Source organism: Centruroides sculpturatus, unplaced genomic scaffold (genome assembly GCF_000671375.1).
Source record: "Centruroides sculpturatus isolate CEXI.00-Female unplaced genomic scaffold, Cexi_2.0 scaffold183, whole genome shotgun sequence".
Lineage (NCBI taxonomy): Eukaryota > Metazoa > Arthropoda > Arachnida > Scorpiones > Buthidae > Centruroides > Centruroides sculpturatus.
In genome coordinates, this window is record NW_019384387.1 from 522912 (window position 1) to 536968 (window position 14057).

General features: G+C 33.1%; 2 pseudogenes; both read right to left on the reverse strand.

Annotated features, from left to right (window-relative positions):
* Positions 1-278: 278 nt before the first annotated feature.
* LOC111618106 lies at positions 279-1244 on the reverse strand (annotated as a pseudogene).
* Positions 1245-11584: 10340 nt separating this feature from the next.
* Positions 11585-12550, reverse strand: LOC111618107 (annotated as a pseudogene).
* Between the last annotated feature and the right edge of the window lie 1507 nt (positions 12551-14057).

Genomic DNA, 14057 nt, shown 5'->3' on the forward strand with positions numbered 1-14057 from the left:
AATTAAATATAATTTTAATTTTTTAATTCTTACAAAGCCTTATTTCAATATAAACGCGTTGGAATTACCTTAACATATTTTACCATTTAATTATAATAAATATAAGTTAACTTTAAATCTGGTTAAATATTCTACTTAATGGCATTTTATACCGGTAATTTACTTAAAATAATAAAAAAGTTCTTAAATTTTACATAAAATAATACTGTTTTCTTAGCATTATAAAATTTGACAATTTAAATTTAATTTAGCTCTTCTTATATAATAAATAAGCTTAATTATTCTGTTTTCTGAGCATATTTGATCTCTCCACCTAAATATTTTAAAGTAAGATCATATAAAATCTTGCTTGTCAAACCTTTAGGTAGGCGAGTCACACATACATAGAAAGGCCAATGACCCCCGTATCCAGTAGTCGAAGTCGTAACACCTAAAGTATTAACAGCAGTACAACAATATTTATCAGAATTGGGGGTCAAGAATCCAAATTTTTGCCAAATATTCGAATAACTAACTAATTTTGTCCTGATCACAGAAGGGGTCAAACACTGTATTGTAACTCCGAGTTCTCGACACTCAAAGAACAAAGCTTCACTTAGTGCATTGATCGCCGCTTTTGTTGCCCCGTAACACGATAAAAGTGGATAGGGAACGTAACACGCTAAAGATGATAAGTTGACGACTGCTCCCCTTTTTCTTTTAAGCATTTCAGGAACGATCATTGTCGTCATTAAGAGGTTTGAATCGAAGTTGATTCTAATCATGTCGACGATACACTGAGGTTCTAACAGAAGAAAGAAGCATGGCTGCGGCATTAAAACTCCAACATTATTCACTAATATTCCAATATCTAAGTCACTCAATTCTTTTTGAATCTTCTTAAACAATGACCAACCTTGTGAAAAGTCAGCTTGGATGATGCACGTGTCAATTCCAAAATCTTTCTTCAGTTCTTCTTCTGTGGCCTGAAGTTTCTCCATATTTCTACTGATAATCGCAATGTTTAAACCTCTAGCTGCTAGTTGACGTGCGTAACTCTTACCTATCCCATCTGTAGCTCCTGTTATCACTGCCCATTTACCGTAACATCTCAGATCTTTGGGAAAGAAGTTAAAAAATATCAATGATAAGAAGTGATAAATTGTAGATACGCATTTAGTTATAACAATAGCCACAAAAATGGCTCCAATAGTTGAAAAATAAACTTCGCTTCTTTCTAAACAAATACACAAGTTAGTAAACATGATGGCAGCAACCAGTCTGACAAGGCTGAACTCTCCTGAACTCAATGTAAGGAAGCGCTCGAAGTTTCCTCATCACCCTAATAAAATTTTTCATGCTCTGTTAAACAGTGCATGAAAAAATGTTTATAAATCCAATAAATATTGTAGCAATATACGACCAAACTTCGATTTAGAGCCACCCACTTGTTTGCATCTAAAATGGCACATTAAATAGTGTCTCCATAAGTAGTAATAATTATATATTAATAGTTTATCTAGTAATGACGTCTACACACAAATTAGGGTACAATGGATCTTATTAGGTCAGTGTGTTTCTGGTTTTTTGTCCCCAACGTCTAGACCTATAATCTACACAGATATTTCGGCTTGAGAGTTTAAAATTCACCTAATTTTATAATGATAAAATGCCATTTAAAATGCAAAACCATACCTTTAGTAATTTACAAATACAGAATTTTTTATTCGTGGTTATATCTTTTCAAAGGTTGGCATTTTGTGGAGTGGCGCTACTTCGAGGTTTTACCTCAGAATAATTGCACCATCCTAAATAGCGCCATTTTTGTAAAGTAACAAGGATGAGACTATTTAGCCTTCCTTACAAAGGCTTTCATCATCAAACACATGACTTTGAAACTCCCAAACTCAAGCTTGTGCATAGACCTTAATACTACATATAATTCTTATTGTTTGGGATATTTCAGTTTAGCATCAAACCAAGAACAATGACGGCGCTAAATCGAAGTTTGATTGTATTCATTTGTAACTATTCAATAGTTTCTTGTAAATAGAGAAAAGCAAAAAAGTAGAAATTTCGTAAAAATAAGAATACAGTCGACCCTCCTATAACACTGTTGATTTTTCCGTTTTATATGAATTCCGTGTTGTACGAGTCATTTAGATTTTACAAATACGTGAGCCATTCACAGCCCGGCACACGTATTTGTAAAATCTAAGTGACTCGTACAACATGGAATTCATATAAAACGGAAAAATCAACAGTGTTATAGAGGGGTCGACTGTACTACATAGAAAAAAGAAAAGAGTAGTGTTATTTACACGAATACAGACGACGTAAATGACGGAACAGATAACACAAAACATCTATATAACTTATGTGACGTAACAGATGTCATAAAACAATTACAGTTGTCTTTTATATAGATATAGATGATACAAAACATTTATATAAACGCAAATAATTTCATAAATAACGTAACCACGACATAGGAACAATTGGATAAATGACGCAACAGTGACATAGAAAATACTGTATCTACATTAAAGTAACGACAAAAATAATCACATAAATAAAAAAAATATTGTATAAATGTAACAGTGACATAAAAAATATACTTAAATGACGTAATAATGGCATAAAAACAATCACACAAATGACGCAACAATTAAATAAAATTGCACAAATGGTTTAACAATGTACTGTACATAAAACCGATTAGAAATATGTCATTCTGAGTAACATAAATGAATATAAATGACATTTTAAAGCTTGTAGAAAATATTTTTAATTAACAATATTAAAATTATAATTTTTATTACAACATTTATATATTTACGATATTTTGTGTATATTTTTTGATATTCTTTCCTTTAAAACACTTTGTTTTTTCGTTTTAATTACTCATTTTAACTGTGAGAAAAATAAACTGTACAATATTTATTTTTCCTCGATTTTGTCTTCATCTGTTGACCTCGTACTTGACCTTACATCACGTACTGTACTTAACCGGGATTAAGGTCATTTATTTTATACTGTAGTAGTTTGAGTATATTATTACAGATGGCGCTTTCATAAATGTAGGCCTCTTTACAAAAGTTCCATCTGGTGAGAGAAAATTGAAATATTCAAAAGAAAATTTCATAAATTTTTTTTTTTTATAAAATTAAAAAAGTAATAACATTTTTAAATTAGAAAATATAATTACATTTCTTTTTTATAATTCTAAGTGTTATTTCTATAAGAATTCGATACTACGAATTGTTTTCTGTTAATTTTTACGAGATAAAATACGCGCCGACTATTATTTGCGAGAATCTCGTGTGAAACGAGATTTAAATTCCCTCGCGCTCTGATTGGATGGCTCAGATTTCGGTCTCCATTTTTTATTGTTTCATTCATGTTCTTTGGCTAGAGATAGTATTATGCGCTCTAATGCTGTATGCCAGTTTGTGAAGTCCACGTTGCAAACTCATCCTTTGTCATGTCGTTATCACTATAGGAAATATATCGTTTAAACTTTAAAATATTAATCCTATATATGGCTTTGCTAATAATGATTTTACTATGACATCGCGCGACTTTGTCGTATCGCGATTGAATTGAAGAGGAAGATGATATTTCTGCACCTGTTAGGCATAGAAGACATGTACAGTACCTGACGAACGCGAACAGGTGAACTCTGCACTTGCCAAGACAAAAGAGTCTATCCTTGTACAGTACCTGCAAGCCATGGGAGACACATTCCTTGCGTTGGCCGGGTACTGAGAGACGTTCCAAGAACAAAGCAATCGCCATCGATTGCTTTGTTCTTGTGTTTTGTTCGTCTATTTTCCGTAAGACGCACGTAATACTGTTTTTATTTTTGATACCCAGGCCTAAATTCCGTTAAGTGCGCTCGTCGCATCAGAGAATATATGGACATTATCACTGTAATACCTTTGCATATCGAAAACGGCATTCAGGAGTTCTGCTTGGTTGCTATAATCTCTGGCATGTAATAATTACAGTCGACCCCCCCTATAACACTGTTGATAATTCCGTTTTATATAAATTCCATGTTATACGAGTCACTTAGATCTTACAAACACGTGTGCCGGGCTGTGAACGGCTCACGTATTTGTAAGATCTAAGTGACTCGTACAACATGGAATTCATATAAAACGGAATAATCAACAGTGTTATAGGGGGTCGACTGTATTTCCAAATTTAATCTCTTTTACACACCAGAAATCTATCTCTTCGATCAGATTAAGTTGGGACTATTCAGCACAAAAACTTAAACTGATGAGCTGATGTTTATATGATTGGATTAGAGAACGAACTTTTGTAATCTTGTAAAGTAATGAGCGAAACACTGTCCCATGCTCCTCACTACCCAACTCCATTTTAAGTCTCGCTGAACCCATAATAGTTATGAGAAAGACCCTCTTAGGGCTCCCGAGCGAATGAAGAGTTTTCGGTGCAAAGACCATTTTTGGCCTACCCATAGAGACCGTGCTTATATAAATAATAGATGATTTTGTTTATTTGGTTACGGCAACGCGACCTACCGAGGGGAGGTGTCTCCCGGGAAGAATTTTATGGATAACTGGCCCCTATTTAGAGGTTATAAACGTAAAAAAAACCCGGAAAACTCCTTGTGGACAGCCCGTTGGCCACACGAACTACCAGTGTTCAGTGGTTTTATCCACTCGGTCACTGATGGGCACAAATAATAATGGTATTGAAGTAAAAAAAAAAAAATCTAGAGTAATGTTAACCCGTAGCCAGTTATTTCATTATTTTAGAGAAAAATCAAACAACGGACAATTTTTAATTTTTTTCTTCTGAATGACTCCCTAAATTTCATGGGTCCCTGGGCGGCGTCCCTGCTGTACCTCATTTTCTTAGGGCTTGCTCTGATTGCCAATAGGGGGAAGTAAAAAAGTAAATAAAACGTTGGAAAATTGTTGATTACTTTTTTGTGTGTTGCTGTCTTTTATGTAGGAGTGTAGGATTGGTCGGATAAGGTAAAGGATAACGCAACACGTGGGCAATCTACCAAGGAAACAGTGACTCTTCGGGAGATCTTTCCACGTATTTCTTTCTCTAATATCATCAATCCATTCCGCGGCATCCCCAAAATGTCGTCACGATACCCCGGTTAGAAACCACTGCCTTAACTGACCTGGATTAATCTGGCAAAGTATTAATCCGGCAAGGCCATGAAACCAAGAATGCCGAAAAATCAGTAGTCGATCTGTAATTAACTAAAACTACTATAAATTTGATTTGGTAATGAGAGACACCAGCATAATAAAGATTAAACACACAATTTCTTCATTACAAATGGGCCCGACTCGCAATGGAGTCAGGCTTATTCTGACAAGTCAGCTCTCTTCATTTTAAGACGATTTTAATAATAAAAGTTCATTACAAATTTCAAAAATTTGTTACATATATAAATAATTAAGTTTCTTATATAATTTCGAAGAAAATAACGCGATTTGGAGTTATTTTCAGTATACTGTATATTGTATATAATTTGAAATTTAATCAATGAGTGAAAAACCTTAAAAAATAGAATTAGAGATTGACTCTGAGCTATATGAAGGCCTTGAGTCATATATGTATTTCAGTTTTTAATTCAATTCTGCTCTGAAAGCCTTAATAACAGACTGACCAAATGCCTGTTTTTTGTTCTATTCTGGCTGGTCGCTGTAGTAAAATTTTCACTTTTGTCTCTTTCTTGAAAATTGAAAAAACTTAGCTTTCTATGTATGTATTTGTATCAGCGCTATGGTCGTGTTAGGGCGTATCAGAGATGCTCCCTGATACTACTTCTTTTTTTTTTTTAAGCAAACCGAAGCCCTTGTACTTTGTGAACATTCAGGTTAAAGTTTAGACTATGTATAGTATCTCGGCCAAAAAAACTTAAAAAATTACTTCTTGCGCAATTTTTTGCTTGATTACGAAGGTCATTTTTGGTGCATTTAAGCCGTTTGTCAGATATTGTGCCACAAAGTTGCGCTTTACTCGTACAAAACTCCATAAACACTGGCAATTCAAACTCGGGGCGCTGATTAGCGCCCTAGTAATTTTTAATTTACAACGATACCGCTGATTTGTATACAGTATTGTATTCCGAACTCGTTTTGTTATTATTTACGGCAATGCAACACGTGGACGATCTGCCAAGGGAGGATGCCTCACAGGAGGACTTTTATGAGAAACTGACCTCTATTTAGGTATTACTAACGTAAAGAAATCCCGGAAAATTTCACGTGGCCAGAAGAGAATCCATGACCAACTACCAGCGTTCAGTGGTTTTATCCATCCGGTTACTTTAAACTCCAGTGCCGCGAAATATAATGCTGAGCAGCGCTGTAATACTTCTTACATGTATCATTAAAAGCATCCTAGGTCAAATTACTATTTATGATCAATCATGGAGTCATTGTTGGTCGTTCTCCTCAATGAAGATAGACCAGCAATTGGGACAATATGTTAATTAATCAATAAACTATTTTTGCACCACCCTAATAAATAAATGAATAGTTGATTGGTTGATTGATTTATCAATGCGAAGAACTAGCACATTTAGACTATACGGCTGACCAGAAAGTTCTTCCATTACAAGTGGGTTTGACCCAGCAGTGGCTCTAGGATTTGTGAGATCCTAAATAAAATATATTTTTGTGACCCATTAATAGAGCGATAGAGTTAGAGAGTAAATTTATTAAGATTTACAATAATACAGTATGAACATTTTAAATTAATATCGATACAGACAATAAAAACAAACAACAAATAAAAATGTTTACAATAGTAGTTTTTGATCGATTTTATGTTGAAAATGATCTTTTTGCAGATAAGATACCGTTACTATTATACTCTCAATAATTACTGATCTGATGATTTAACTACTGAAATACACTACCAAATTTGTGAGGTTCCCACAAGCGCGAGATCATTTTATGCCTTTATGTAGAACGCCTCTAGTCCGATCCGCAATAGAATCGAATAATATAACTAAAAGATGGACAATAATGCTTCGATCTGTACTTTTGTGGTACCAGTAAATCCAATTATTTAACAATAAATATTTTTAACAATTTTGTTCCATGCCAATAAAACTTTTGATATAGTACTTGAATATAATAACAATTTACCATTTTTAGACATCACTCCAGTGGCGCACTCAGAGAGGGACCAAGGGGCCATGGCACTCTTCACAGAAAAAGAAAACCAAGACTAGAGAATTTTCTAAAAATCTCTTCTTAATTAAAATTCATTATTTATTTATTTATATTGTGCCGTGTCTTCTATTTCTATACTACTTATGAATTAGAGGTCACATAAGATGTGGAGTAATAATAATTTCTTCCACTTCGAGCGCTGTAATCGCTTTGAGGCGTAAGTTTAGCCAGAGTGGACTGTAAACATTCCAAATCCTTTTTAAACATGAGAATTTTCTCGTTTGTAACTCAGATATTTTGTCTTTTTAAAAGACTATTTGTAAATACTATTTTAATTCAGTTTTGAATATTATGTTTTCATAAATGTAGCTAATATTTATAATTCTATTATTTGTCACTTACATGATTTTAGACTTTAAATTAATTTGACGGTTCGCTTTTGCTCACAATTTGGATTCATTTTTAAATATTTTTGGGGGTTTTCATAATAGATAAGAAAAGATAAGCCAAGGTATAATGTTTCTGTACTATCTATACATTTTTAATATGGGATGTCTTCAATGAGTTCTCTCTGAGTCAGAAAGAAGAAAGGTTTATGAGAGTTAAATAAATTTAATTGTGGATATGTATAGAAATGTTAAGACAAGTGTTGGGATAGGTTGAAATGTTACAGAAAAAGAATTTAGAGTGGATTTTGGAGTGTATCAAGTCAAGTGCCCATGTCTCTTATTAATATTAGGTGAATTATTGCACGATGTATTGACAAAGGAGTTATGATAAATGCTATTTACAATTGATATTGTGTTTATTAATGAGATAGAGAGTAATTAAAATTGAGGCAATAAAGGTTAGGAACAGATTAAAGAGAGGAGGATTAAATATCAATTTTTATATTTACATACAGACAATGAATTAGAGGTTGACAAATAAAATAAATGTAAGATGGCAAGAACTCAAACAGTATTATTAGTTATTGACAGTGATAGCAACGATACAGAGTCTAAAATTTCAAGTACAGTAGAACCTCGATTATCCGCCCTAATTGGGGACTGGGATTGGTCGGATAATTGAAAAGTCGGATAACCGAAAAGTATGAAAAAATCCATTATTAGTGTNTTATATGAATTCCATCTTGTACGAGTCACTTAGATTTTACAAATACGTGGCCGGGCTGTGAACGGCTCAAGTATTTGTAAAATCTAAGTGACTCGTACAACATGGAATTCATATAACACGAACTTATCTAGTGTTATAGGGGGGTCTACTGTATATATATATTTAAGGCGTTACACTCGATTTTTAGGGATAAATAATAGCAGGATACCTAGTCTCCAGTTACGTGAGTAGAAACAGAAACATATTGAGAACATCACCTACTACCAATTCGTTCAGTGATTGGCCCAGTGAATGAATTGATACCACGTGACGTTCGTTTTGCTATTCGAGTATACTTTCTTACAAAACACTTTTATCATTATTTTATTCCATTCTTAAATTGTCTCTTTAATCCCAATTATATCATTTACTACTTTCAGGATTACTTCTTGATCTCCTACTTCTTTTCTCTTGATCCTCTTCTCTCAATTTCGTTAGCCTTAATTCTTATATCTCAAATGTTCGTGTCACTACATGAATTTATATTATTAACTTACCCCTTCAGAAGATGTTACACTTAAATTTAAGCAAATAGACAAATTTTATTGTTTTCTTAATAAATATCGATTTTATTTCCCATTTTGGCGACTGTTTTCTGTACTTTTTACGCATTTTAACCTCTTATGTGACATTTATTTCACCTCTTCTGCCTGTACAATTGTAAAAGAGATCATTTATCCTAACGATATCAATCATTCCATTCCTTAAGATCATCATTCAAGATTACTTCTACCCCATTACTTTTGTGACTGTACCATTATAAAATAATTTATAACCTTTCTAACATTTTTCGCGCCGTGTCTCCTCCACTCGTTCCTTACATAAAATGTATCCATCATCCCTCTTAACAGCAAACTATCCACCACACCCCGATAATAATCAGTCGATCAACACATTCTCCTCTATTTGTTGTTAAGATTCTTATCTATAATCTTCTCCACTTTTTATCCGAAATTCATCTTTTCACCTATTGATAATTTACCACCTTCTCTGATAAGTTTTTATTCCTCTAACACGAAGACACTTTCGTTAACAGCGCGGTATAATCGTCACTTCGGCGCCATCTTGTTTATTTACGCGTCAATCAGAAACTCTTATTTATTAAAAGAAAATTAATTCTAATTATTTTTAAATAATTTATAACGATAAAAAGTTTTTAAATATTTAGGAAAATTTAGTTTTTTTTTCTGTTAAATTAATTACAAGAGAAAAAAACATTGTTAAAGAAATTATAATTATCAATTTTTCCTCCCTCCTAATAAGCGCTCATCATTATGCAGCAATTTCATAATATTGCTAATTAGCGTGGAAAGTAATTATTTAATATAATTTAAAATTCGAATATAATTAAGCTAAGTAAAGTTATTTTATTTTAATGGTGGTAAATTACATTTTGAACTTTAAAAAGAAGAGAAATCTTTAGGAAAAATCGATCGAACAAATCAATAAAATGTGGCATTTTAACGTTTTTAAAATGTGGAATTTTCTTCAAAGACACTTCGGTGGGCCTCAGGCAGAGACAGGCCCGAAAATTTAGTCTTTTATATAAAAAAAGAGAGAGATTTAAACAGAACCTCTAAGACATCGCACGGTCAGATTTACATATAAACTAACCAAGCTACATTTTAGGGCCTGATGTTCCTAAATTAATCATTATTAAGTCTACTAAAGGCAAAAGACTTCTTACAGGTTACGATTTAAGGTCACAACCAGGCCGCATTAAGCTTTTCGTATGCCCTAGACACTGTGCCTAAAGTGCATAATGGATAAGAAAGCAATGGCAACAATACTAAAGCAAGTTCTGCTCGGGCCATTTACATTAAAAACGTATATAATTATTTTTATTAGACAAAAATAAAGCTTTTGACTTCTTAATACATAAGAAATTTCGTGGAATGAATAATTTGTAACTAATTTTTTTGGGGGGCCTTCGTAAATCTGAGGCCCGAAAAAAAAAACTGCTTTCTGATAGGGTCTGGACATAAGCGCAAAAATTGTTTTTATTTATATTATTATAACTTTCGAAAAGGCCCCCCTAACTAGTGGGCCTCATCTCACTCCTGATTCATTAAAGTCAACTGGAGTCTACTAAATTTTATCACTGATATTTTATATTGAAAAGAGAAAGTCCTATCATAAAGGAATCACGGGGCCTATTTGCAAGGGCCTTAAGTTTACGGAAGCCTGAAAATTGTCATCAATAGACGTAATTCACTCCATTGCATTACCATTAAGAATTGTCCTTTACCATTAAAAAATGGTAAAGAGGAAGTGAAGGAGCGGATCAACATAGGTGTTACTAATAGAGGTTAAGCCCTGAGCCCTCAAGTGTCAAGGGCCCACAAAAAGTGAATTATCATGGGCCCACAAAATGGGATCCCATTGAATTTCAATAAGCCCTAGGCCCCTAAAAACCTAGATCCGCCCTTGGGAAAGGGGTCCAAGCATTTTTAAACTGTAAGAGTAACTTCTTATACACGTTATTTTATCACTTTTCTAAGTGCGATTATAGACTTGAATCGAAGCTAATCCGTAATAAAATCAATAACACGCATTATCACAGCTTAAAAAATTAATTTATCTTTGTAAAAGATTCAATTTCCTATATATTAAAATTTTATTTATGTTTTAATATTTTACTCCTAATAGGAAGACAATTTTTTAATAACGTGCTTTAATCATGGTATCGCCGCCATCTTGTCGATTTACGCTTCAATGCTGTTATCTGTAATTAAAGCTCCGAATTAAATACAGTAGAAGTTGGTTAATCCGGCACCTCCCCAAAAGTAGCTAATAATCCGGCATCCATTATTGGTATTCCACCAATAAGAATTTAGTTTGGACGTATGCCACGTGTTACGCTAAAGACCCTGCTCAATAACGTGTTCGTTAATGGTTTTGCTGGTTTTCAATTCATCTTATACCTTGAGAGTCCACTGTGTTCTTAAAGATGCTTTAAATCCTTTAAATACTTAAAGAAATAGGAAAAAAAATTAAATATAATTTTAATTTTTTAATTCTTACAAAGCCTTATTTCAATATAAACGCGTTGGAATTACCTTAACATATTTTACCATTTAATTATAATAAATATAAGTTAACTTTAAATCTGGTTAAATATTCTACTTAATGGCATTTTATACCGGTAATTTACTTAAAATAATAAAAAAGTTCTTAAATTTTACATAAAATAATACTGTTTTCTTAGCATTATAAAATTTGACAATTTAAATTTAATTTAGCTCTTCTTATATAATAAATAAGCTTAATTATTCTGTTTTCTGAGCATATTTGATCTCTCCACCTAAATATTTTAAAGTAAGATCATATAAAATCTTGCTTGTCAAACCTTTAGGTAGGCGAGTCACACATACATAGAAAGGCCAATGACCCCCGTATCCAGTAGTCGAAGTCGTAACACCTAAAGTATTAACAGCAGTACAACAATATTTATCAGAATTGGGGGTCAAGAATCCAAATTTTTGCCAAATATTCGAATAACTAACTAATTTTGTCCTGATCACAGAAGGGGTCAAACACTGTATTGTAACTCCGAGTTCTCGACACTCAAAGAACAAAGCTTCACTTAGTGCATTGATCGCCGCTTTTGTTGCCCCGTAACACGATAAAAGTGGATAGGGAACGTAACACGCTAAAGATGATAAGTTGACGACTGCTCCCCTTTTTCTTTTAAGCATTTCAGGAACGATCATTGTCGTCATTAAGAGGTTTGAATCGAAGTTGATTCTAATCATGTCGACGATACACTGAGGTTCTAACAGAAGAAAGAAGCATGGCTGCGGCATTAAAACTCCAACATTATTCACTAATATTCCAATATCTAAGTCACTCAATTCTTTTTGAATCTTCTTAAACAATGACCAACCTTGTGAAAAGTCAGCTTGGATGATGCACGTGTCAATTCCAAAATCTTTCTTCAGTTCTTCTTCTGTGGCCTGAAGTTTCTCCATATTTCTACTGATAATCGCAATGTTTAAACCTCTAGCTGCTAGTTGACGTGCGTAACTCTTACCTATCCCATCTGTAGCTCCTGTTATCACTGCCCATTTACCGTAACATCTCAGATCTTTGGGAAAGAAGTTAAAAAATATCAATGATAAGAAGTGATAAATTGTAGATACGCATTTAGTTATAACAATAGCCACAAAAATGGCTCCAATAGTTGAAAAATAAACTTCGCTTCTTTCTAAACAAATACACAAGTTAGTAAACATGATGGCAGCAACCAGTCTGACAAGGCTGAACTCTCCTGAACTCAATGTAAGGAAGCGCTCGAAGTTTCCTCATCACCCTAATAAAATTTTTCATGCTCTGTTAAACAGTGCATGAAAAAATGTTTATAAATCCAATAAATATTGTAGCAATATACGACCAAACTTCGATTTAGAGCCACCCACTTGTTTGCATCTAAAATGGCACATTAAATAGTGTCTCCATAAGTAGTAATAATTATATATTAATAGTTTATCTAGTAATGACGTCTACACACAAATTAGGGTACAATGGATCTTATTAGGTCAGTGTGTTTCTGGTTTTTTGTCCCCAACGTCTAGACCTATAATCTACACAGATATTTCGGCTTGAGAGTTTAAAATTCACCTAATTTTATAATGATAAAATGCCATTTAAAATGCAAAACCATACCTTTAGTAATTTACAAATACAGAATTTTTTATTCGTGGTTATATCTTTTCAAAGGTTGGCATTTTGTGGAGTGGCGCTACTTCGAGGTTTTACCTCAGAATAATTGCACCATCCTAAATAGCGCCATTTTTGTAAAGTAACAAGGATGAGACTATTTAGCCTTCCTTACAAAGGCTTTCATCATCAAACACATGACTTTGAAACTCCCAAACTCAAGCTTGTGCATAGACCTTAATACTACATATAATTCTTATTGTTTGGGATATTTCAGTTTAGCATCAAACCAAGAACAATGACGGCGCTAAATCGAAGTTTGATTGTATTCATTTGTAACTATTCAATAGTTTCTTGTAAATAGAGAAAAGCAAAAAAGTAGAAATTTCGTAAAAATAAGAATACAGTCGACCCTCCTATAACACTGTTGATTTTTCCGTTTTATATGAATTCCGTGTTGTACGAGTCATTTAGATTTTACAAATACGTGAGCCATTCACATCCCGGCACACGTATTTGTAAAATCTAAGTGACTCGTACAACATGGAATTCATATAAAACGGAAAAATCAACAGTGTTATAGGGGGGTCGACTGTATTCTTATTTTTACGAAATTTCTACTTTTTTGCTTTTCTCTATTTACAAGAAACTATTGAATAGTTACAAATGAATACAATCAAACTTCGATTTAGCGCCGTCATTGTTCTTGGTTTGATGCTAAACTGAAATATCCCAAACAATAAGAATTATATGTAGTATTAAGGTCTATGCACAAGCTTGAGTTTGGGAGTTTCAAAGTCATGTGTTTGATGATGAAGGCCTTTGTAAGGAAGGCTAAATAGTCTCATCCTTGTTACTTTACAAAAATGGCGCTATTTAGGATGGTGCAATTATTCTGAGGTAAAACCTCGAAGTAGCGCCACTCCACAAAATGCCAACCTTTGAAAAGATATAACCACGAATAAAAAATTCTGTATTTGTAAATTACTAAAGGTATGGTTTTGCATTTTAAATGGCATTTTATCATTATAAAATTAGGTGAATTTTAAACTCTCAAGCCGAAATATCTGTGTAGATTATAGG